Here is a 27,088-nt window from a genome sequence, read left to right as displayed (position 1 = left end):
AATGTATGTTATTTTTACAATTAACAGGCTGCGATGTCAAGTTACTAAAACTGATATATGTTGTGTGTACGTGAGGCGCCGGCGCGATCACTTGAATTTTCTTATAAAAGCAGAAACAACTCTAAAATAGGCTACTCAGACATTTATGGTCACATGTCGAATGTCGAATCTGTGAAGGGTTAAAGGTACAATATGTAATAGTTTTGCAGTAAAATACCCAAAAACCACTAGGCCAATGTTATGTATTTTGTTCACTTGAGTACTTACAATATCCCAAATGTTTCCAACAATTTGTAAATCGTGAGAAAATTGCAATTTTAACCAAGGCTCCGTGACGTGTGAGGAGTCACCTGTCAATGGCATCATACCCGCGTTACCTTCAGTTACCAATATTATTTTGTAGAAACCATGGAAACACCAAAGACGCTTTAATAAATCACATGTTTTAATAGACAAGGGAACAACTTTTTTTTTCATAGGCAGAAAACTAATTATCGTTATATAGTTTAACACGTTTAGTCTTGTTTAAATCTAATTTTCTTGCGAGTAACATGCTTTAACCATGCCTCAAAGAAAAACACTATTTTGTGAAGTAGCTAACATAACATAATCAGATGCAGCTTTTTTTTAGTAACAGTAATACAGAATTTTCTCCATCATACAATACGTTTTAAAATGAATCACACCATTTATCAACACAAGCCATCCAGCATTTAATATGATATTGTAAAATCGATCTATCTTACAGCAGTGTGTAACAGTGTCTCACAGCAGCCGCCGAGTGAACACTCAGAGTAACGTTATAACATCATTTTCAACAAACTCAAATGTCTCTATTATGATAAACAGAGCTGCGTTACCTCATACCAAAGAGTTTATTCTTTGCTCATACTAATGACTGGAAAAGCGGAAGTAGTAGTAGTATAATCTTCTTGTAATAATAATTACCATTATCAATATTTTTTTTACAAACACTGAATGACAAACAGTATCTTAAGCACCACCACCAGTTCTGCTTAGTTAAAATGACAAATATGCATTCATGGTTATCAAGTTTTAATTCTCGTTAATAAAGTTCTATTATTAATTAAATAATACTTGATTGATTGATGTTAAGAGCTTTGCCATATTAAAAAGAAAAGCTAATTTGGTGGAATCCTATATAATTTTTTGTTCTAGCTTTATTCTGTGCTATCATCTCCGCTGGTTTCAAAATATGTCTGTTTTCTCCTCATCCGGCACCAACACAACCTTGTTTCTGCAGTGACTTTAAACATGTTTCCTATAACAATGTCTGACGTTTATGTTTGACGAGGCGTGAGCAAGTCAAATAAACCACGCTAAATCTGATCAGAGCACTCGGACTGAAACAGACTTCCAGAAATACAATTTTTGAACAGGATTCAAAATGGATTTCATTTCATGTTGTGGTTGTATGTTTAGTAATGGGATCTGATCAATTGTTGTTCATGGTTATCGTGCCACCAGCTGGCAGCAGTAAGTGTGGCACATATTCAAGCCTTTAAAATAATCGTTTTATAGTCACAGTATTTTCTGGAACATAAGTGCATCTACAAATCAGCTCCATGGCAAATTCCAAGCAATCAAGAGCTTAGAGAGCTACATTTAACCCTTATAGGGTCTTTGGGGTCTTTTTAGTCTTTGTCCAAATGACATGAAACTTTGTACAGTGGTTAACACTTTCTAGATCTACAAATAAAAATAAAAAAATTGAGTGATATCTTGTTTTATTCACACTTGGGGAACAAAATGTAATTTTGTAACAAAATAATTGTTTTTTAAAAAACAAACATAATTTTACTCTGTTTATTAATGTTTTGACTTCATATTTGTGCAGTTTTATAAAGGATTTATCATATCTTTTACATTTATTTAAATAAATAAATCTTTTTTTGAGTAGGTTTTTATACAAAAACAGCTTTTTATGTGCAATTCACTTTCTAAAAGACCCAAATTTCTAAATTTCATTCATGGGGATCACATGGATAATTTGACATGGTTTAGTGTAAGATTTTTGCCCATCTTTTGGAAAGTGCAGTTTTAAAAGTAAAAAATGATCACCTTATCCAGTAGATGCTGCAGAGCTTCACTATCCTCCAGAAACTGCACAAATGTTGAATAATAAAAAAAAAAATAAACAGAGTAAAATTACATTTGTTTAAAAAAAAAAAAAAAAAAAAAACAATTATTATGTTACAAAATTACATTTTGTTGCCTGGGGTCTGTGGAGACCCCGAAGACCCTGGGTGTACTTCCCAAACGAAGACCACACAAGGGTTAAAGTAGTAGACAGATTCTGTTAGTTCAGAGTAAACAATGATGTACATCTGAGTCCTTAAGATGGAGGAAAGTTAGCAAGGGAAGGGCATAAAAATCTGAACTTGAGCGCAGCCCTGGAGTACCTCAATAGGACACTTTGTAGATTTATTTGAAATAATCTATCAGTCTCAGATCAGAGAATCAGTAACCTAGAGCAGGAATGTCCAATCCTGCTCCTGGAGATCTACATACATGCAGAGTTCAGATCCAACACTGATCGAACACACCTGCCCCTGAAGGTCTTAGTTCACTGCTTCAGGTGTGTTTGATCAGTGTTGGAGCTGAACTCTGCAGGAAATGTAGATCCAAAGCCACTGGAAGGCAAGCCTGCAACCTTTAGCCAAAAAAGCGTAACGACTAATGCTATGCTAACGGTACACAGAGAATGAGACCAGAGGCTGTTTTTCGAATGGATGTCAATGGATGAGAGGCTTCACTATGCTGATTAAACAGCTTTTGTGGGGAAATAGCTAATCATTTAATTAATGGATAGCCTGTTTGCCAATCTTCAGCATGAGTTCAGCATGTTTTACACTAAACAATACTTTAGAATAGATAGGCGTACCTACGGGGTACACACGACGCAAAAATATAAATCAGCCTTAAGTCTTCAGGAATGCTTGAAAATTAAGGGCAGGTGTATTTGATTAGGGATGAAACTTAAGTCTGCAAAACAGTGGTCCTCTAGTACCAAAGCTGCCCATCCCTGATCCATATGATAGGATAGGGTATAGATCATACATGTTGTTGATTTTGATGCTTTAAATGTCTGAATTGTTTTTTTGTTTTTTTTTGTCTATTTTTTGTCCTAGACCTGATGGCACTGAGAGAGGCAAGTCATGAACTTAATGAAAGGGAAGAAGACAAAGAACATTATAATTTAATGAGTGAAGAAAAATCAACAGAGTTTTCCTTACAAAAAGGAGCTCAAAAGACTGAAACTAAAAGTTATTTCACATGCCAACAGTGTGGAAAGACTTTTGATCAAGACAGAAACCTTCAAGTCCACTTGAGAGTTCACACTAGAGAGAGTCCCTTCACTTGCCAACAGTGTGGAAAGAGTTTCATACATAAAAAACACCTTATAGACCACATGAGCATTCACACTGGAGAGAAACCTTTCCCCTGCCAACAGTGTGGACAGAGTTTCAGAAGAAAAGGAAACCTTAAAGTCCACATGATGATTCACACTAGAGAAAAGCCTTACACCTGCACTCTGTGCGGGAATGACTTCAAACGGGAGCAAAGCCTCAGGCAACACATGATAATTCACTCTGGAGAGAGCCCGTTCACCTGCCAACAGTGTGGAAAGAGTTTCAGTGACAAAGCAAAACTTAAAGTCCACATGAGAGTTCACACTGGAGAAAAGCCTTACACCTGCCAACAGTGTGGACAGAGTTTCAGTCAAAAAGGAAACCTTAAAGTCCACATGACAACTCACACTGGAGAAAAGCCTGTAACTTTGATTCATTATTTTGTAATATCAAAATAAAATTGAACAGCTCAATAATGCAATAAATTGAGGTCGACGCAACAGTTCACAAAGCTTACGCTACTATCACAAACTCAAAATTCCTATTTTTTGCATTGTTTACTGTTGATCAAATCTATCAAACCGAGAAACCACAATGACCTTTTATCATTTACATAACTTGTATCTTTTTTTAACTTTAAAAGTTGTCACCTTTTATAGCGTTTTGTGTCTGCTGATACTGAAATTAATATGGAACCTGCTTACTTTGTTTTTAACTTTGTTAAATGTTAACATTCTTCATGGTATTGTTTGCAGTGAAGAGAAGATATTTTATCCCTTTGAATGATAATTTGGTGTGTAGCGTCTGGATGGATCCGTTCGTAGTCAATAAACTTTGTAATGTTCAGAACGCTTTTAGCAGGCTGGACTGTGTGGTAAAATCTCCCCTCGGTTCCGGCCGGTCTGCAAAAGACAAGCCCTTTTAACAACTTTACCACCTGGCCGAAGCTGACCAGGTGGCTATACTGCCAGCTCTTGGGACTTCAAAGGATACCCCCTGTTGTAAGTCCAGAGACTCAGTACCAGATCACATACCAACACACACATGCCTAGAGATGGTATGTACAGTTATTCTCAAAATATGACTGTGCCAAAAGTACCCATCATATATACACGTGCATGTATGTTTCCCAGTGTTTAGGATAAATAATTGTAGGTGTGTTAGTTTATTGATGGAATTTGCCTGTAAACTATAACTTCTTCTATATGCTGTTCTGATGTGATGAGTTTAAATTATTTTTAAAGCTCTTTATCTCCCTTATTCCATAATGTATCTCACATCCCTGTAGAATGCATTGTTCTATTTTTAATAGAGATGTTCCGATACCCCTTTTCCATTCCCGATACCGATTCCAATACCTGAGCTCAGGGTATCGGCCGATACAGAGTACTGATCCGATACCTGGGTATGTATTCTGTATAAACAGCTGTATATACTACAAGCCCTGTATAAATTGATAGAATTATTTATGGTGTGCTTCAGACTTCTCTCTTAATGAAACAAGAACAAATACAGTGAACTAGAGTATTTTTATTATCTGACATACATTTGTTAGTTATATTATTTATTTTAAGTGAAAAAGAACTTCAAATGCAGCCACAAATCTAACACTGTAAACTGAAAAAGGTATTTTAGTTTTACAATATAACTGTATAAAAATAGTGCAACAAATAAATCTAGGAATATAATTATATAAGAAAATAATCTATTTAAAACTTAAAGTCCAGAAACAATTTTGTTAAATAAAAATTCCACGTTTTCAACGACTGACAGCGGCTGGTCATCCAGAACAATAAACCCAACAATTTTGTCGGTTATCTTTATCGCTCGTTGGCTGTCTTTTGAAAACTTTTCTCTTTGTTTGAATGAAGCTGGCACGCCTCATCCTTCTCCGTCCTAGCCTTTATGTAACCATCGTGTTGCGCGAGGTGACGCGTCTTCAAATGCTTTAGTAAGTTATTTGTGTTAAAGTTGCCAATACTTGTGCCACCCCTCGAAATTGCAGCATTGCATATGAGACATGTTGCCGTTTTACTGGTCTGAAATAATGCCAAACAGCGGACATACTGCTAGCGCGTTTTCACTTCTTCGCTGCTCTAAACAGTGGTTGCTTGTGGCAACACAGCACAACTTCCTGTGTTTGCATTCTGGGCCGCGAAGAAGAATTGATTTCCGATTTGCTGTGTTAAGCAAAGATAGCGGGCACAACTAGGTATTGTTTAAGAAAATGGTATCGGATCAGTACGTGAGTTTAAATACTCGCCGATACCAATGCCAGAATTTTTGGTGGTATCGGTGGTTTTTCCGATACTAGTATCGGAATCGGAACAACCCTAATTTTTAATAGTACTTTGAAGAAAAATGAACACTGATCCAACCTCGTAAATTATGCAAATGAGTTTGCAAGAGAAGACAAAGGAATCCTTGCCCGCCAAAGATTGCATTGCATCTATTGGCCACCCAACTTGGGAGGTGGGTTAGTTTCGTTTTCCATAAAAGCAAAGACGCACAGTTTCTCCCGAATGTTCTCTCGAGCACCTCGTGCACGCCTCTCCCGGACGTCTCCGGTGACCACGCACCTCCATTGCACTCTTCTTTCGGGAACACCACTTCTTTGGACTCTCTCTCTCTTCGGTTAAGTTACTCTTTAAACCTCGTTTGAAAACCCCGCCGGAGAAACCCCTCTCGGAAAGGACCAACCAAGCCAAGCGTACTAAAACTCTACTGCACACTGACTTGAACCAATATGCAAGTATTATAATTTCTTTGAAATTCGTTTAAACTGATTTCTGTGCTGGCTTTCAAAAGGTTTAACTGTTGTAATTTGCCATTCTTTGATCATCTTTCTTTTCCTGTCTTTTCTTCATTTTCACTCTTGTATATATATATATATGTGTATATCTTCTGTATATATTTAGACGTATAACCTCGGTAGTTTTCATATATTAAACACATTATTCATACTCGATTTTTCTCTTGCTCATTCAACAAAAACCAGGTCACTTTAACGTTTCGATTCTAATACAATCCCTCTATGTTTGATGCTATCATAGGAATTTATCCTCGTGGCCAGAGGATAACACTTCCGTTATAATAGTCTGTGGAAAACTTACTGGTTTGCTGGACAAACAGATAGTTTCTCTACATAATTATTAAACCAGAACTAATCATATATGTGATTGATTATAATTCGTTGTAATTAATTCACCATATATGTTTAATTCCCCCTTGCGTTGGTATGTTCATAATAATTATTCATAAAGATTTATGAATTATTATATTCATATTACCCATAAATTGATTAATAACTGATCGCTACACGTGATCGCTACAGGTGTTTTCACATCAGTTTTTTAGAATTCGGTTTACAATGTTGATCTGATTACCATGAGAACAGTGTCACGTGCTGCTGCTTCAGCAATCATATTATAGAAAATGTCAGAATAAATAAATGTTCAACAACCTGACAGAAGTCAATCCATTTCTGTGTTGGTAGGGTGTAAATGTAACTGTAAATATTCACTTTCCCATATGGCCATGGAGGAGAATCGGATGGGCATTCAGCGGACAGACACTGACACACTGTATTTTTTTTATTTTTTTTTTATTTATTTCAACAAATGACAACCAAAATCAAACCCATAGAAGTGTATAAGTGGCTGTGTTCAAGTTATTCTCATTCACATGCCGAGTGAGACTCATACTCGCAAATGTAATTTTAATAAAAGCTGCAAGCAGCACTGAAAGGGCCCTCGTACCCGGGCTCACCCATTGGCCTTCGGAAAAGAGTGAATAGTGGGCGATATTGTGATATAGATGTGTTCAGGCCAGAAATATTATCAAATGTCTTAAGTTTGGAGCAGATCGGACATTGTATGCCTAAGTTATAACAACTTCCTGTTTTGTGGCGTTAATCGCATACATTAGCACTTAGCCAAGTGCTGCATGATTTAACGCGTCTCGCATGTTTGGTACTTCATGGCATATTGAAATGTGTTTCTGGTAGTAAATTAAATGTAAAAATGCCATTTCCTTTTGCCAGCAGGTAGCGCTATGACTGAATATTGTCATATACAGGTGCTGGTCATATAATTAGAATATCGTGAAAAAGTTCATTTTTGTATTGTAAATTATTTTTAAAAAATGAAACTTTCTTATATTCTAGATTCCCTACATGTAAAATAAAACATTTCAAAAGGTTATTTTTGTTTTTTGTTTTTTTTAATTTGTTGATTAGAATATTTTCATTTGAGTTTCGTTAAATGACCATCCCTACAGTATAAATTCCGGGTATCTCTTGTTCTTTGAAACCACACTAATGGGGAAGACTGCTGACTTGGCAATGGTCCAGGAGACAATCATTGACACCCTCCACAAAGAGAATAAGTCACAGATGGTCATTACTGAATGTGGTGGCTGTTTACAGAGTGATGTATCAAAGCATATTAAATGCAAAATTGACTGGAAGGAAGAAATTGGGTAGGCAAAGGTGCACAAGCAACAGGGATGACCACAAGCTTGAGAATACTGTCAAGTAAAGCCGATTCAGACACTTGGGAGAGCTTCACAATGAGTAGAATGAAGCCGGAGTCAGCGCATCAAGAGTTACCACACTCGGACATCTTCAGGAAAAGGACTACCAAGCCACTTCTGAAACAGAAACAACGTCAGAAGCTTCTTACCTGGGCTAAGGAGAAAAAGAACTGGACAGTGAACAGTGGTCGAAAGTCCTCTTTTCAGATAAAAGTAAATTTTGCATTTCATGTTGAAATCATGGTCCCAGAGTCTGAAGGAAGACTGGAGAGGCACAGAATCCAAGCTGCTTGAAGTCTAGTGTGACGTTTCTGAAGTTAGTAATGATTTGGGGGGCCGTGACGTCTGCTGGTGTTGGTCCATTGTGTTTTATCAAGTGCAAAGTCAATGCAGCCATCTTCCAGGAGATTTTGGAGCACTTTATGCTTCCATCTGCTGACAAGCTTTATGGAGATGCTGATTTCCTTTTCCAGCAGGACTTTAGCACCTGCCCACAGTGCAAAAACCACTTCCAAGTGGTTTGCTGAACATGATATTACTGTGCTCTATTGGCCAGCCAACATGCCTGACCCCTGAATCTATGGGATATTTTCAAGAGAAAGATGAGAAACAGTCAATCCAACAATATAAAGCTGATCTGAAGGCTCAATAGTGCCTCAGCAGTGCCACAGGCTGATCACTTCCATGCCACACTTCACTGATGCTGTAATTTGTGCTAGGAGCAAGTCATTTGCTGTAATATGTGCTGCCGACCAAGTATTGAGTGTACAAATGAACATACTTTAAAGAACTTGAACTTTTCTTAAAAATACAGTAAAAACAGTAATATTGTGAAATATTATTACAATTTAAAATAACTGTTTTCTATTTGAATATATTTCACAAAGTAATTTATTCCTGTGATGGCAAAGCTGAATTTTCAGCATCATTACTCCAGTCTTCAGTGTCACATGATCCTTCAGAAATCATTCTAATATGCTGATTTGATGCTCAAGAAACATTTAATGTGTACAATTGTACAAAATATTTGTGTACAATATTTTTTTTCAGGATTATTTGATGAATAGTGTGGAATTACAAATTTAAGAATCTGTTTAAAATCTGCGGATCCTACATCCTGACCATTTGGCAGGACAAGCTCAAGATACAGCAGTGCTTTTGTCTCTATGATAATGTAAAGGTATAGGTGATACTGCCAGACTGATTGGATTAGCACCTATGCATTTGAATGACACAGTTATGCTGATTAGATCATGGCTGGGAAATGTAGGCAATGATCTGATTCCTGTACTGCATTTGCATCCTTTTGTTTAGATTGTCCACACCTCTACTCTATGTATCCCTCCCCCTTGAATGTATATGAACTACCAAGTCACTGCCTTAGTTAGATTTTGGATGACCACAGCGACGCACAGCGTGTTTCTCAATAAAGAGTAACTTCTGCTTCAAGAGATCCCAAAGTCTCCTGGTCTATGCTTCTGAGATTTCCAACAGTTTTGGTGCCGTGACCCGGATAGAGCTTCTCACCTCAATCCAGATTGGAACTTCAAGCACAACAGAGATCTGATCCAAAAGAAGATCCAGGCTGAATTTTCCTGTGCACCCAAGGGTTGGTGAGTGATACTCTATCCAAAAGAACCATTAAGACCAGTACTAATGTGTTATCCTCTGCGCCGTCAGAGAAGAGTTAACAGACAGCTGTAGGGTTTGGTTAACTAAGTTATCCTCTAAAAATGTTCTTTTAGAGATGAAGTTTAGCCTCTGTTCAGGTAGAGAAGATTAGCATTACGTGCTAATAATTTGTATTATCCTCTGTTTAATCAGGGAAGGTGGTGTGTTAACAGAATAGCCATCCTCTACTTTGCTAGAGAAGAGAGTTCATCCTCTGTTAATTCAGGGAAGGTTACAATTGTTACAGTGTGCTAGCAAGTTGGTTCTACTCTGCTCGTCAGAGAAGGTTGAATACATTATGATGTGTATTAACTAGGTTAACCTCTGCTCTGTCAGGGAAGTGTTGAAGTGTATTGTTGTGCCAGAAAGACATTACACAATGTTGAGAAAGAACGCTAGACTAATTCCAACAACTGAGAAAGGTGGACTAGCTACTCCTTTATGGACAGATAGTGAGTTCAAATCATTGTTAGGAAAGCACATGGACTCAATAGTGACTGAGTCAGTCAGATTGGATTTGACAAAGAAATTTGGGATTCATCCAGAAAAAGTTTGGTCCATTGGAGAATGCAAAAAGGTACTTGGTGCTTGTATTCGGAAGAAAAATATGAAGGGCATTATCTGCTGCCACAGAGAATTTACTCTATCCATTGCACAAGAACAAATCCAACGTATTACTAAGTTAGAAGAGCAGAACAAACAGTTGCACACTCGAGTGTCTCGTCTCACTCAGAAGTTGGGTCGTAACAAAGCATTAACCAAAAGTGACTCAAAAGACCAGCAGTCAGATGAAAGCTATCCTGACTTACAGTCTTTCTGTAGACTTGAGGATAATAGCAATACTGGATTGATGGATAAAGATGTAAATGCAGTTGAAGTGTGTGGAGTGAGACAAAAGGCTCAGAGTAGGGCACAAGGGGTTGACACAGTTCCATCTGTAACCCCCATACTGCAGTTACAAGCGGTCAGTACCACTATTGGTCCTGAAGACATAGAAAGAATTGCTGAGAATTTGCCTTCAGTGCATAGAAACTTTTCTGAGTTTAGAACAGAGTTGTCCAGAAAAATGAAGCTCTATGATATGTCCCTAGCTGAAGTCACCCAGCTAATGTCACAAATCCTGAAAGAGTCAGAATTCAATGATTTTGAAAGTGCTGTAAATAATTCTGAGTTTCAGCATTCCAGCAAAGGTGAATTGAGAGAAGGAGTTCTGAGAGTGTTACAGAACCTTGTTGGACCAAAGGTAGACTGGTCAAAGATCACTAGTTGTGTACAGACGAAGGATGAAACTGTAAGTGAGTACACTGAAAGATTTTGTCAGTTAGCTGCAGCATACAGTGGAATAGCTGACACTCCAGAGAAGGTGTTAGAGGATAATGGACCACTGGTCCGCATGTGGTTTGATGGGCTCTCATCAGAATACAGAAATGCATTGCCTTTCTTAGACCTCACATGGTCCAATGGAACTATGCAAAACAACTTTAATAGGTTAGCTGTTTGGGAAAGAGACTCTGATGTCAAGACAAGAGTAAAAATTGCAGCAGCATCCTTTAAGGTCAACACAGAGAATCGACAGAAACGTAAATGTCCTAAGAGAGAAGGCACTTGTCATTACTGTGGTAAACCTGGACATTGGATGAAAGAGTGTAGGAAAAACAAAAAGACATTAAAAGAAATGAACAGTTTTACTCAGCTCATACTCAGTCTACTTGCTACATTGAAACTGCCCCTCCCCTCTTCTCCAAACTCTTGGAGCAGCAGCTTGCTGACATGCTAACCATTTGGGCTGTGAGTGCTTAATTTCCCCAGTCATTTACAAGAAAGCTGAAAGACTCATTCTGAACAAAAGAAAGTTGACTATCACTTCCACCATTTGGGGACACAGGTTAAGTACACTCACAGCCTTAAATGTTATGCTACAGCACACTCCATTCACTTATCCATCCTCAATGGGTTATGATGTCTACTATGACTGATGTTTCAATGGAAGATGGAGATGTAGCACCTTAAATTTGGAAATTAACTACAGGGAGAGAATAGGACACACAGACCAGTGAGGAGCCCAGGGAAGAACCGAAGTGCAAAAGGCCTCGGGGGTCAACCCTGTGGTGAAGACTTCCTCATAGGTTTCCCCATCTCAGTTTATCCCCACCTTACTGGTCTATAGGTGTCAAATTGATTAAGACTAGGTTAAGAAAAAAAAAAAAAAAACACTATACGATCACTAGAAGTTTATGATGATCAGAGTTAGACAGAAAAACTATACGATCATCAGAGGTCTAACGTACTAAAGTCTATGCATGAATACTGCTGGTCTGCTGTCTCTTTGTTTTCTTGTGTGCAGGTATGTGTATATGCCATGACATCTCACAAGCAGCACCTGGTGTAAAGCATCACCTCAGATATCCATGAACAACCTTCATGATGACGGAGTCATCTGAGCAACTCGGAGTTGCACGACGACAAATAATCATCTTGGGACAAACATGGAAATGGACTCTCCTGGGAACAGACTCCACAGCTATTCAGGCGCCATGGACTTTTAGGACTTCCATGCTTATGCTACATGGTTTTTCTGTGTCATCATGTAGTTAATACAACATGTTACCACCCTGCGTTGTATATGTGTGTCAACAGTATACTCAAGTTAAAGAACAACACTTATGTAAATGTTTGACATGACACAGAATAAGATGTATGTGCCTGTAACTGTTACAAGTTGTATGACTGGAAGATGGAACTTATGTTAACAAACATATGTTATAGAAGGGATTTAAGAAGGTTTAAATTTGTATTATGTGAGAGTTATTAGAACTCTCAAAGGGGGAACTGTGGAATTACAAATTTAAGAATCTGTTTAAAATCTGCGGATCCTACATCCTGACCATTTGGCAGGACAAGCTCAAGATACAGCAGTGCTTTTGTCTCTATGATAATGTAAAGGTATAGGTGATACTGCCAGACTGATTGGATTAGCACCTATGCATTTGAATGACACAGTTATGCTGATTAGATCATGGCTGGGAAATGTAGGCAATGATCTGATTCCTGTACTGCATTTGCATCCTTTTGTTTAGATTGTCCACACCTCTACTCTATGTATCCCTCCCCCTTGAATGTATATGAACTACCAAGTCACTGCCTTAGTTAGTATTCATTTCTTTAATTTCTTTTCAAAAAAATAAAAATAAAAATTCTTACTGACCCCAAACTTTTGAACGGTAGTGTAAAATGTTACAAAAGCTTTGTATTTCAGATAAATGCTGTTCTTTTGAACTTTCTATTCATCAAGGAATCCTGAAAAAAAAAGTACACAACTGTTTTCAACATTGAAAATAATCATAAATGTTTCTTGAGCAGCAGATCAGCATATTAGAATGATTTCTGAAGGATCATGTGACACTGAAGACTGGAGTAACGATGCTGAAAATTCAGCTTTGCATCACAGGAATAAATTACTTTATCAAATATATTTAAATAGTACACAGTTATTTTAAATTGTAATAATATTTCACAATATTACTGTTTTTACTGTATTTTTAATTAAATAAATGTAGCCTTGGTGAGCAGACGAAACTTCTTTTAAAAACATTAAAAATCTTAGTGGTTCCAAACTTTTGGACTGTACTGTGTGTATATATATATATATATATATATATATATATATATATATATATATATATATATATATATAGTTTTATAGTCAGAACACACAAATACATGGTAACAAATATATTTTATTTTTCCAACAAAAACAATGTACAGTGCACATCCCAACCAATGCAAAGTTGCACATACAGTGGTATACATACAAAACACCAGAAGAATTTACTGTATACAGTTACAGTAAAAAAACTATGCTGCTCTGCCTCTGTTTCCATTGTTGGCATCCATTGCTCCAAAACAGAAGAGCTCACCTGTTGCCCTTTTATGCTAAAGCTCTGTTTGCTAATTGTAAAAATGTGTGACAGGTCTTTGCCCATGTGATGAGTCAGTGTGCATATTTGAATGGCAGTGTGTTCCTTGTGAAAACAAGAGATTTTTCTGCCCGAAAATTGTGCCAAATGCAGAGAATTGTGTAGTGTTTTGAAAAAAGTGTGTTTTAGAACTGCAATGTGAGTGTAAAGCAGGAATTGTGCTTGTAGTTTAGCAGAATTGGTTCAGGGGTTGGTGCATGAGTTACATGTTGTGGTCATTGTGTCTCAAGTACCAATATTTGTGTGTAAACAATTGAGAAAAACTGTAATGTTAAAAAAACTCATAAAGCGAAATTTTCATGCCACGGGACCTTTAACACCAACTGGTAACAATGAATCTTTTCTGAACAAATCAACTCTCTGAACCGGCTCCTTTGAGTGAATGGTCAGAATCACTTCTGCCAGACAACCTTTTCACATTTTCTATATAAATAAAAGACAAAATAATATATTTATCCTTTCTGTACACTGCTTAGCCACACGTGAAGTATTCCATACACTAACTGCATATTATTTACTTGATGTCCTGAAGTGATGACATCTTAACGTTCTTAATTCGTCACATGAACAAATGAACATTCACCCATGGCAAGGAGTATGCTTGTTCGAACAATGTGGCGAAAACAAAAAGGTTCACAGTCATATCATGCAAACGAAGTAGCCTACTGAGATGCACAATCCAGCACACATTCTTCCTCTTCTCCCATACCTCTTCTTCTCCCTTGTACTGATCCAACTTCTCCTCTCCTCCTTCATCTGTTCCTCTTCCTCACCCAGATATTATTTTCTCTCTGCTCCTCTGTGTTGTTTTTCATCCACTGAACAAATCCGATTCAAAGAGTCCTATTTTACTGTGTATGTCCATGTAATGAAAATAAATTGAACACCTGACTATGCCTACAACTGAGATTGGAATCTGCTATTTCTCAATATTTCAGTGATCTGCTAAATAAAAATGCTTATCAATTGTTTCAGTATTTGTTTCATATATTTTTTCAATACTTTTGAGCTGCTGTTGTTGCAGAATTAGAGGTTTTATCCTATATTTAATGATTGGAACATTGGGTCTTCATTTCTGACTTGCTGTGTTTAAGCATTTGCAAATAAGATGAGAAAGATCCATGATTTTGGTATGAGGTAAGCTTACATGAAAATAAAATTTAAGCATTTAAGAAATGTGTTAATTGACTGCATTTTGTGTGAAAACAACATGAATTGTGTTAATGGTATGGCCACAACAGACAAATGTTCTGCTAATTGTGTTTAGAGTTTTGAAAATTTGACTACAGATTGGACAAATGTATGTTAGCAATTTAAAAAAAACTGTAACATTATATACTACTATTTTCAGAGTTAGATTCAGCAGTTCTCACAAAAGGAGCAAAAACATTTTAAACAAACAACACTCTTACAAACATTATAAACGTAGCTGTTCTACCCAGTTATGCTATCACAGGAAAAAAAAAATCTTACATTTTCGCTCAGATTTTGCCAAAAGTAGTTCTGCTTTGATTTAAAAACAATTTCTACAAAATAAAATAAAAATACAACCAGGTTTACGTTCCTTTTACAACACAACTAATACAACTAAAAAAGCTATATACTACTGTCTTTGCTGACTTGCACAACTTCAAAAGTTCTTCAGAAGAGAACAAACTCTTATACACATTAAATAAACAGTGCTCCTCAAACGTCTCGCCTCTTCTCTCCTGTTAAGCATGCATTAAACACACACACTTTAACAGCAGGCGTCCAATGCTACACAACGTGGTTCTTTACTGTCCTTCAAACAAGACTTCCAGCGCTGCAGCCTCTTCTCCCTCTAGCTCAAAACCAGAAGCTTCTGTACTTGTGCCAGGTGTTTGTTCCACTGAAACTGAAGAACCTGCACCACTGCTGCAACTTCTGCCCACAAAGCTGACTTTGACCACATACTCTCTCCACGTCTGTATGTGGATCTCATCATGTACTAGGATGTCTGTAATCAAACTGTGTGCATCAGCAAATTCTGCATCTTTGACAGACAAAAGGTCTCGAATTTGACTGTTATCCAGGTTTATTTTTTGTTGTGGAGACTGGACCTTCATAGTCACATGACCCCCTAACGCCACTGTCGTTTTGGAAGTCTTACAGAAAGCTTGGCAACGATCACACCTGGTCATCAGTGTACCCTAGTGAAAAAAAAGTATACTAAGTATACTTGCAGCAAGACTAATTATTAGTATATTTCAAGTGTGTTAATGATTAGTTCATTTAAAGTGTGCTATTTTGAAACAACTCATTTTGTACTAAGTATATTTAAGTTGAAATTAAGTAGTATTAAAATACAACTTTAAGTATGTGTCTGTGTAGGGACTAATTACATGCTTGATTAGTGATATTAAAGTGTACTTAATTTGTGTTATAAGTATACTTTATTTGTGATCAAAGTAATTTTTTTGTTATAATATACGTTGTATTATAAGTATACTTTATTTCTGTTATAAGTATACTTTTATTTGTGTTATAAGTATACTTTATTTCTGTTATGAGTACACTTTGTGTTATAAGTACACTTTATTTGTGATTTAAGTTACAAAATAATTACGAGTGTCTTCAGAAAACACAAGCAATATACACTGAATATATTATTTTACAGGTAATAGTATATACTGTATACTCAGTACCTTTGGCTTATTCCAAATATTAAACATTACACACTTTGCAGTCAATAACAATACACTTTGTTATTACTTATACTTTGTATAATATAGTCAACATTTGAAGTGGATCAAAACCTTTAAGCAAAACTTACCATGTTTTTCATTAAAGAAAAAAAAAATATTGGACCATGGTGACCCTCTATACACAAATACAAATTACACATTATATTCCATTTTCTGATGAGCTTCTCATTGTGTCTGATGGCATTAAGAACAGCATCTGTTGACAGAATATACCAAAGATACAAGACAGCATGTTCAACTCTTTATTCACGTTTACAATAGTCTGTCTAAATCCTACATTGAACCAATACTATTTTTGAACAGTAAATGAGGATTAGCAGCAGGGAACTGTATCAGAATGGCATGTCGATATTGTTTTCGGTACATAGTCAAGCATAAAACACTTTATGAATTAATATCATACAGAATACGGCCGATTTGACCAATCATATGAATGTTTTGGTGCTGCATACAAACATGTGCCATAAACCACCACACAAAAACTCAAAAAGGAGATATCAAGCTGAAATATCGCTCTCCGTTTGTTAAAGAAAATAAAATAAAGTTTGTTAACTGGTAGACTACAACTCACCTCCCAATAGCAGCACTTTTCTCCGGTTCTTTCAGGATCGCGTAGGCCATTAGATTAGCCGGTTGTCGTCGCCATCACGGTCAGTCTGTGATGTCACTTGATTGAACTGGTCAGAATCCCCAAGATTGAGCGATGTATTGCGCTTTCAGTGTTTTATTAAATAAATTATACATTGCGACATTATACTTCACCTGAGTGACTGAGCGAGGAGATTCAGACGAGGACCGTGACGTCAGCAGCTCTGATTGGCTGAAGGCAGTGAGCAACAAAATCTGATTGGTCACAGACCAAGTTGAAGAGACATTTGAATTCCGATAAGTTTAACCACTCGACATATTTTTTTGCATCACTTGTGCTGCTGGTGTGTTGTTTAATATAGATTTGTGTGTACGATTGTAAAATGATTTTGCCAGTGTAATCTGACTGACAGGACTCTGCGAACTGCGGGGCAAACTAATCTCGCGTTATAGATCAAGATAAAGATCATTTATAAAGGCTTTTAAACGACAAAACACACTCCCTTACACATATTTGAGGATCGGAATATCAGATAGTTGATAACATGGTAAGCAAGTTTGTGAATATTTTAAATAAACAAGGAAAAACAAAATAATAGCGATCCACCTGTCATACAGTGTTATTGTGGCTGCGCTCAGCGCTCGTGACACGCATGACGCGTCGCTATGGAAACATTAAAGGCAAACGTTCTAAAATAACGGTCGCCTTAAAAAAACTCACTCTGGGGGGACAGTTAGAATATTTTAAACTCACGCTCGAAAGGGTTAATGTGACAAAATGTCAGTCATCGTGTGATTACGAAAATAACTAGGCCTAGACTACTTGTTCTGAGCAGGTGTTGTTGTCAGTGAACAGGCTGTAAAACTGTTGGCTAAGTTACAGACACTCATGCAAATCATTCTCTAACAGCAGTCAAGTTGTTTGTGTCAAATAAGTTGTGAATTTGTTGTAACATTAAAATAGGAGATCATGACTTATTCTGTGCTCAAAGTGATGCTCAGAGCTCCAGTGTTTTCCTCTGAGGGCGAACGAGGATGATGGTGAACAATTCCAGGATATGCTTTTATCTTTTTCATTGGTTGTTGCGTTAAAGGTGCTATAGAGGATGTTTTCGATGACTGAGAAACCAAAGACTGTTACTGAGTTTTTGAAATGAGTGCATGTGTAAGAACAACCCCCCTCCTTCACAGCTCATTTCGAGGGAACGCCTCCCAAAACTCGTGCACGAGTATTGGAAAACGAGTGTTTGTTTACCACCGGCATTCGCTGTGTCGTGTTAGTGGATTCATTATGTCGGACTCACCGCAGGTAACTCATAATCTGCAAAAACATTGCATGCGGCGCCTGAGGAGTGTGGAAAGTTACTGGAGCGCGCACATCTCTCACAAGGAACGTCACGGCAGTGATTGACAAGCCAGAGGGCCAATCGTTTACGCAATGATCACACAAACGATTGGCTGATGTTTTTAAGGCCCTACCTCATGCACAGATGATGTATATTGATATTATTCCTTTCAGTGCACCTAATAAATAGTCTTTTATCAGTTAGTAAAGACAGTTTCAAGTAATATTGCAAAAATGTATAAAACAAAACATCCTCTATAACACCTTTAAATCTTACCCAGATACAATAGTGCTATTTTCTGATTGGCTATTGTGTAGCCTCTTTCTTTTTTTTTCTTTTTTTTTATTGGCTGATAAGTGGCAGGCTCGAATAAGAACTCCAGGGGAGACGCGCTTGATTCCTGCCCGGTACCATAGATAGAGAAGCGCAGCCAGATACATTTTGGGTGCCGCAGCTTATTAAATATATGATAAATAGTTTTTCTGCGTGAGAAATACAATTTGTGGGGGGAGTACGTGACAAAAGACCGAAACGCTCAATGCGTGACACTTGAGAGCCCTGCTACATTACAAGAAGATGAGAGATCACTAGTTTTAGAGTTTTGACTTTTGTGACCATGAGTACTACATTCATCAGTGTTTTCAGTCTGTGTTTTGTGAAGTCTTTCTCCTTTTAGTCTAAGAAGACACTAATATGCGTATGTGTGTGTGTTATTGTCACATATTTACAGTCAAACCAAAATTTATTCAGAGACCTTAAACATTTCATTCATTAATAGTTTATTTACTATAGTGTCAAAAAAATGATAATAAAATATGTAAAGATCTACAGTTAAACTGTGTCAGAAAAAAATAATTATGTCAGATAACACTTAAAGGTGCCATAGAATGGAAAATTGAATTTACCTCTGCATAGTTGAATAACAAGAGTTTAGTACATGGAAATGACATACAGTGAGTCTCAAGGCATTTAAGGGCAGGACGTCTGGATCTGTGCACAGCTGAATCATCAGACTTTATGCAGGTAAGCAAGCAAGAACAATAGCGAAAAATGGCAGATGGAGCAATAATAACTGACATGATCCTGTTACAACAGAGACACGGAGGCAGAGATAATAACAATCCAGGTAAGTTTATTCACGTTTAAGCAGAGCACAGGGTGATGGTAAGCAGATAATGGGTAGATGAGAGATGAAGAGAGTATAATACTGTCCTGATTTTGTCTTGCAGATGCAGATGATGGAAGGAGCTGGCGGAGACACTCACACACACAAGCAGGTAAGTACACACAGGGAACAGGAGACGAGGGAGCTGAAGGAGACGTCTGGAGCAGGTAGCTATGGCGTTGAGAGTCCTTAAGGTAAGCATACATGTGTAGTAGTGCAAACGAGACCGGACAGTGAGTGTGTGTGAGTGTGGTGGCTTTGTACTGGTGGTGATTGCAGTGCTGATGAGTCACAGGTGGCGGTGATCAGTAGGCTGGTGATTGAGTGCGTGGGTAAGGGAGTGAGGTGGAACCTGACGTGTCTGTGACAGATCCATGATAACATGATATTTTTAGTGATATTTGTAAATTCTTTCTAAATGTTTTGTTAGCATGTTGCTAATGTACTGTTAAATGTGGTTAAAGTTACCATCGTTTCTTACTGTATTCACGGAGACAAGAGCCGTCGCTATTTTCATTTTTAAACACTTGCAGTCTGTATAATGCATAAACACAACTTCATTCTTTATAAATCTCTCCAACAGTGTGTAATGTTAACGTTAGCCATGGAGCATAGCCTCAAACTCATTCAGAACCAAATGGAAACAGACATGCTGCATGACGAACACTGTAAAGATCCATTTTGAGGGTTATATTAGCTGTGTCAACTTTGTTTATGCTGTTTAAGGCAGTCGCAAGCTTGGGGGCAGGGAGCGTGAGATTTAAAGGGGCCGCGCGCTGAATCAGCGCATATTTAATGATGCCCCAAAATAGGCAGTTAAAAAAATAAATAATAAAAAATCTATGGGGTATTTTGAGCTGAAACTTCACAGACACATTCAGGGGTCACCTTAGACTTATATTACATCTTTTGAAAACACGTTCTACGGCACCTTTAAGCTAAACATGGTCAGGTCAAAGTTTCTGAATTTTTGGTTCCAAATTTTTTTTATCCGTTTTACTGGTAGTCCACTGTATGAAGAATTTTTGGGTATAATATGTCACAGTTTATTTTGCTATGCTCACTTACATAAATGAACTGCAGTGTCCTGCACCCACTAGTAAAAATATATCAAAAACATCTGAATAATTTTTGGTTTGAATGTATAGATCCTACGAGTACCCGTAAAATAGTTTTGCCATCTCGCCCTGAGACAGTCAGTGACATTTTGTTGCAGCTAAAAACAAACCTCAATGTGAGTTATGACTTTAGGCTACAGTTTCAAGATCCTGATTTCAGAAATGCATTATGTGATCTCGAGAACATTGATGAATTTCCTCTTCAGAGTAACTGTGAAGCTCATCAAAACACTTGAGCTGGATGTCCATTCTACTGACACAGACGAGACAGCGTTGGCTGTAGACACGTCATCTTCTAAACACACGTGTTTGATCTGCCTACATTTTCTTATGACGCTGAGTTTGCCTTGAGAGAGGGCAATTCTGAAAATGTTAAAGAAGGAAAGCATCTTAAATTGACAAGGGATCAAAAACATAACATACTTGAGAGAATGATTGATACAATTTACAGCTTCAAGGCATACCCAAGTGATAATGACTTTGCCAAAGCAGCTGAAGCCCTGGTGAAGAAACACCCGTTTGAAGGAAAATGGCTCAAGAACCGGTTTTGATGGCTGGAAAGTGTCCTTGAAGTTCAAAATGGGTAACTATAGAAGCAAACTTCGGCAATCAGGAATGCAAGAAGTTGTCATTAGTGGGTGTAAAAGAAGCAGGAGTCATCCAGATGCAGAACATAGTCGTGCAAATATTAAAAGCCTGAGACGAGCAGAAGTCAAATTCCTCCCTAACATTGTGCAGTCCATTCCATCAGTTAAGGAAATTATGTGAAGATGGCCAGCTTTGTTTCGTGAAGCCCAAGCAAGTGATGCTTTAATAAATCATTTGTTTACTTCTCAAAGAGAAATTGTTGGCATCTTAAAGGGTTAGATCACCCCAAAATGAAAATAGTCATTAACTACTCACCCTCATGTCGTTCCAAACCTGTAATACTTTAGTTCATGTTAAGATCAAGGTCAGATTTTTCTTCCATTGACTGCCTTTGTAACTACCATTTTGATGCTTCAAAAACTTCATAATGAGATTGGAAAACTAATCCATATTACTCAAGTAGTTTAGTCCAAATTTTCTGAAGAGAATCAATTGCTTGTTATGATATTTAATTTAGACTTTTACTCACATTTAAGGTGGTCAGCTTACATAGTTCAGAAACTGTGTGTTTGTTTTACAGATCCATACACCTTTCAGAAATAAAAGAAGGACGCCTTTTGTCCAATCAGGTTGTGGTGGTGCAATTCACAGATGTGGAGGCAAATGTACCCAGCATGTGGGACAAAATCAGGTTGGTGATGGGTAATGGTGACACTTACTTGATTGCTGATGCACAAGGCAATAAGATCCTTGAGTCAGAAGGCACTACTGGTAAATATGGCTTTGGTTTCTCATGATCTTTCTATAAGTGTGTTGTGACGGTCCTTCATTAGTATTGTCAATATAGGTTTGTCTTTTTGGAGGCAGAACTCAAGAAAATTATATGCTGTCGAAAGTGCTGCATTCAGGCAGTGGCAGCAGAGGAAATCACAGTTGAGTTAATAACATTATAAAGTGTGGTGTAAAGTTAATCATATACATCAAATAGTAACATAAATGTTTAAATAATAAATAACAATAACTAATTATTAATTTACTCATGTAAATTAATTGTAAAACATGTAATCTTAAGTCATAAGGAATACATTTCTTGGTACCTATAACATTTGCATATTAAAAAACCCCCAAAAAACGTCTGGTTCACAGTTTCTTGGTCCTAAGGAGATATAATACTGTACTTTCAAAGCATATTGAGAAATCTGCCTAGAAGCAGTAGACGAGCCCTTCCCGATTCTATACATAAAATCGTCCCAAGACCGTTTAAGCTAGCAGTTATTAAGCCTCTCATTAAGAAACCACAATTAGATCCAAATGTATTGGCAAATTACAGACCCATTTCAAATCTTCCATTTATGTCTAAAATACTAGAAAAAGTGGTATCGGCCCAATTGTGCTCCTTCTTGCAAAAAAACGCTATCATATGAAAAATTTCAGTCAGATCTCATCATAGCACAGAAACTGCGCTCGTTAAAATTACAAACGACTTACTTCTAGCTTCTGACCAAGGCTGTGTCTCAATACTAGTGTTACTTGATCTTCAGTGCTGCGTTCGACACTATAGATCATAAAATACTCCTAGATTCGACTACAAAATTACACTGGTATTCAGGGCCAGGCATTGCGGTGGTTTAGGATCGTACCTATCAGACCGACACAATTTTGTTCTATATAAACGGGGAAAAATCTAAGATCACGATAGTAAACTATGGAGTGCCTGCAAGGATCAGTGTTAGGCCCTTCTGCTATTTTCAATATACATGCTGCCACTCGGCAATATTATAAGAAAACATGGAATTAGTTTCCACTGCTATGCCGATGATACTCAGTTATATATTTCAACACAACCAGATGAAATCTCTAAATTATCCAAATCTGACAGAAGTGTATTAAAGAAGTAAAACATTGGATGACTAGTAATTTTCTTCTATTAAATTCAGATAAGACTGAAGTATTAACTTATTGGGCCAAAAACCTGTACACAGAATCTCTCAGACTACAATCTGCATTTAGAAGGATGTACTGTTACTCCATCCTCGACAGTTAAAGACCTGGGTGTTATATTACCCACATGGAAAAAACCTATATAAACATATATGTTTCAATATAGGTTTTGATATAGGTTTTACATATATGTGACATATATAAAATTGGCCGTTTTCCTATATTATATGTACATATATGTACATATATGCACACATATATGTACACATATATGCACACATATATGTACACACATATATATATATATACACATATATGTACATATATGTACACATAATATAGGAAAACGGCCAATTTTATATGTCACATTAAAAACCTATATCAAACCTATATTGAAACATATATGTTTATATAGGTTTTTTCCATGTGGGACCAAATTCACGTGTTCGTGTAGCGGTGTGTTTTCTGCATTGTGTCGTAATCAAAGACAGACTGCGAAAAATCTTGCCATCAGGTCCTCACTTTATTCTGTATAACACAAATGGCAATATATGAGGACTTGTGCAGCATACAAACAGCGTGCGGCAGCAACGCACAACGCTGAGAAAGAGAGATATTAAAAGTAACTTAAGTAAAGAAAAATAATCAACGAAACATCTGAATGTACATCACAGAGGGGTTTTGGATTACAATCATACAAATATATCATGTGAATTCAGCTGTTACATGAAACATGGCCTTAATTGAATCACCGCAAAAACTTTGTGCGACCTACCGCTGTGATGTCTCATGCAGACTGGGAAGCAGCAAAGTGCGTCAACACCCCAAGTCAGCATGGCGGCAGGAAACCCCAAATATGGTCATGGCAAGTGGAATCACAAAATAATTGTCTAAATACATAACTGCTACATTCGCACATACATAAGTTCTTGCATAATTTTTTTGGTTAATTCTTAGTTTTTGCCTTGATAATAGAAAATATGAGCTAGGCATCATGTATGACAGTCAAAAATGAGATATGAGCTACAAAATGACCAGATCCTGCCATTAGCTATATAGAAGACATATCTTGTATGTATAGGGCATATATATGGATATGAAGAAGCAATACAGGAGACCTATATTTCCTGTATATGCACATATATGCACCTCAATTTTACCTATATGTGGCATATATACACATATATGCAGTATATATACGCATATATCCAGCATATATATAGCATATATGCAGTATATATGCGCATATATGCAGCATATATATTATCATATATGTGCATATATGCAGCATATATGTACATATACACTGCATATAGGTTTCATATATGCGCATATATCCACATATAGGTTCTTTCCATGTGGGATGTGTGCAGTGGGAAAAAAATCATTGGTATTTACCTCTCCTGATATGTCAAACAGTATTTTGGTATAAAAAGTAAACTCAAGTGAAAGTATGCATACAGTGTTTGCACATTTTCAAAATAAATAATATTATGGTTAATTATTTGTTGTTTTTTTGTAAAACTAAAATAACAAGTAGATTTACCCTAATAACTGTGGTATGTGTTGCTATTTTCCATTACAAATATCAACATGAAAAATAAACAAATGTAAATATCCGGGTCAATTTGCTTAAAGACAAAGTAAAATTTAAGGGCTTTTAACTTTACAAGGAAAAAATACATTTATATTTATGCAAAATACAAAATAATAATGTGGCTTTAATAAAAATATAATGGGCTTGCTCATTGAAGTTTACCCATCCAACTACCTATTATATTAGACACTACATAAAACCCATCTATTTTTTTAGCTCATAGCATCCATCCAAGTACTCCTGGGATGGGTTCAAAAAATGAAATGACTGGTTATGAGGATTGAAAACAGTTGGCTTTTGACATAAACCGTTCTTCACAATATGGAAATGAAGTTGATCGAAATGTGTTTCATGCCAACGTTAAAACTGTTTAAAGGGGTCACATGATGCTGCTAAAAAAGAACATTATTTTGTGTATTTGGTGTAATGCAATGTGTTTATGCAGTTTAAAGTTAAAAACATTTTTTTTTTCCCACATACTGTACTTACATTATATAGCACAGCATATTGGTTACAACTAGACGGGACATATCAGACGAAGACTCTTCTTCGCTTCCTCTTCTTGCTCCCTTTAAATACATACCCTTTATAGACAGTGTTTTTTGAGTAAAGAAAACGCTTTACATTTTTTTTTTTTTTTCAAACATCAGAACTTTATTTACCTTTGCATTGCATAGACGAGATGACCAAACTACGTGCGGCACTTACAATAATATATAGTAATAGACTTGTAATTGTAATAAAAATTGTATATCCAAATAAATTTATACTAATAACCCTATGTATGTTTAATATTTTCTGTATAATGCTTAATAACGTATATAAAGAAATATATTTTGTTAGGCCAGTAATCTGTGCCGACAGAAATCTGACATATGGTCAAAACACGTTTGAAAAACCATGTAGGCATATAATATTTCTGTACTGTGCAGTAGACACACTCATCTCAACGTTTTCTATATATTGCTTATCCTATATTCTGTATGAATGATACACTGCAAACTAATGATTTTAGTCATTTGGGCACCAATATAGCCGCTAGAGCAATCATATAGCCTACGGAATATATGTTGTTTTACCCAAAGTTAAACATTTCTTACAAAAGTTCTGCACTATGTATTACGAAAATATGCAAGGATATCGTATAAGCGTATTTGTTTTGTTTTTCTGTGCAACTAACTGACATTTCATAATTACAATACAATCAATTTAGAAGATTTTTGCAATAGTCTGAATTTATTTAGATAACTGGTTAAAAGATCTTACCATATTTGAAAAAATCCAAATACGTATCCAAACTGAATAGGCCTAACGTTTCATACCTATCCAGTAGAGCTGTCTGCTCCTCTTCTGGGGGGTCTTCATTAAGAAGTCGATGAAATTGAGCATTCATTCGGTCTCTTATTTCATGTATTCTTCTTCTGAATCGCTTTTCATCCACAATACTTTTAAAATTTGATTACTATTTAATTCACCATACTTAATACTTAATTCACATAATAATTAATGTATAATACTTAAATTAAAACTTGCTGTGACTTGTCTTGATTAACCCAGAGCCGTTAAATATGACCAAAAGTGCGCCGAAACTACGCGGGATGCTGTGAGGCCCACCTACTTAAAGGAACAGTTTGACTCATTAGACTCACTGTGTTCATAATTATTTTTTATATGATAAACATATTTAAAGGCCTTCGTAAGACAATATACAGCTGATAGAACTATATCATAATATCCATTAGAACTAAAATAAATATTGAAAATGTGCAACCCCAAAATAATAACGTTATTAAAAATTAACGTTAGGCCTACTTTCGTTAAGAAAACTTTCCTGGGTAACCAAAAACAACATTTAAAAAAGAACGTTTTGGGGATCAAAAACCAACATTCTGGGCACCAAAAATTAATGTTCAGGGAACGTTCTGCCAAACCAAAAATATAACATGTGAGATGTTTGTCCGTCGTTTTTTTATTTATTATTATTATTATTATTTATTATTATTATGCAACAAGAACAAAAACAAGATGAGAGAGTAATGGACACACTGGGGTGACTGTTCCAAAACTGCAAAGCCCTCTGAATCCTGAACAGATGGAGCATCTTAGATCAGCTATTGACCCTCTGGGACCCTCAGATTCCCTTGGCATGGACATTTACATTAACACGGTGCAATTTATGGAATCACTCATTGAAATGGTTGATGGTTAATAGGTGGTGCCTGCCCAACATGTGGACCAACTGTAGAGTTTTGCAATGGATTTCATATTGCTTGATTGTCTTCGCATTTGAGATGCGCATGCTAGTACAGCAGTGGTTCTCAATTCCAGTCCTCGGGACCCGCTGCTTTGCACATTTGTATGTCTCTCTTATCTGACACACTCAATTCAGTTCATGGTGTCTCTCCTAATGAGCTGATGATCTGGTTCAGGTGTGTTAAATAAGGGAGACATACAAAATGTGCAG

The 27,088-nt window shown here is 36.6% G+C and overlaps 1 protein-coding gene across 1 annotated transcript in view; it reads right to left on the bottom strand.

The window, feature by feature from the left end:
* Window positions 1-27,088, bottom strand: part of LOC125244089 (gastrula zinc finger protein XlCGF57.1-like) — a 130,157-nt gene that overhangs the window by 23,946 nt on the left and 79,123 nt on the right. The gene's annotated exons all lie outside the window — the stretch shown is intronic.

Source organism: Megalobrama amblycephala, linkage group LG1, assembly GCF_018812025.1.
Source record: "Megalobrama amblycephala isolate DHTTF-2021 linkage group LG1, ASM1881202v1, whole genome shotgun sequence".
Lineage (NCBI taxonomy): Eukaryota > Metazoa > Chordata > Actinopteri > Cypriniformes > Xenocyprididae > Megalobrama > Megalobrama amblycephala.
Note: the sequence above shows the minus strand (reverse complement) of the source record. Positions and strands in the feature narration are given on the sequence as shown.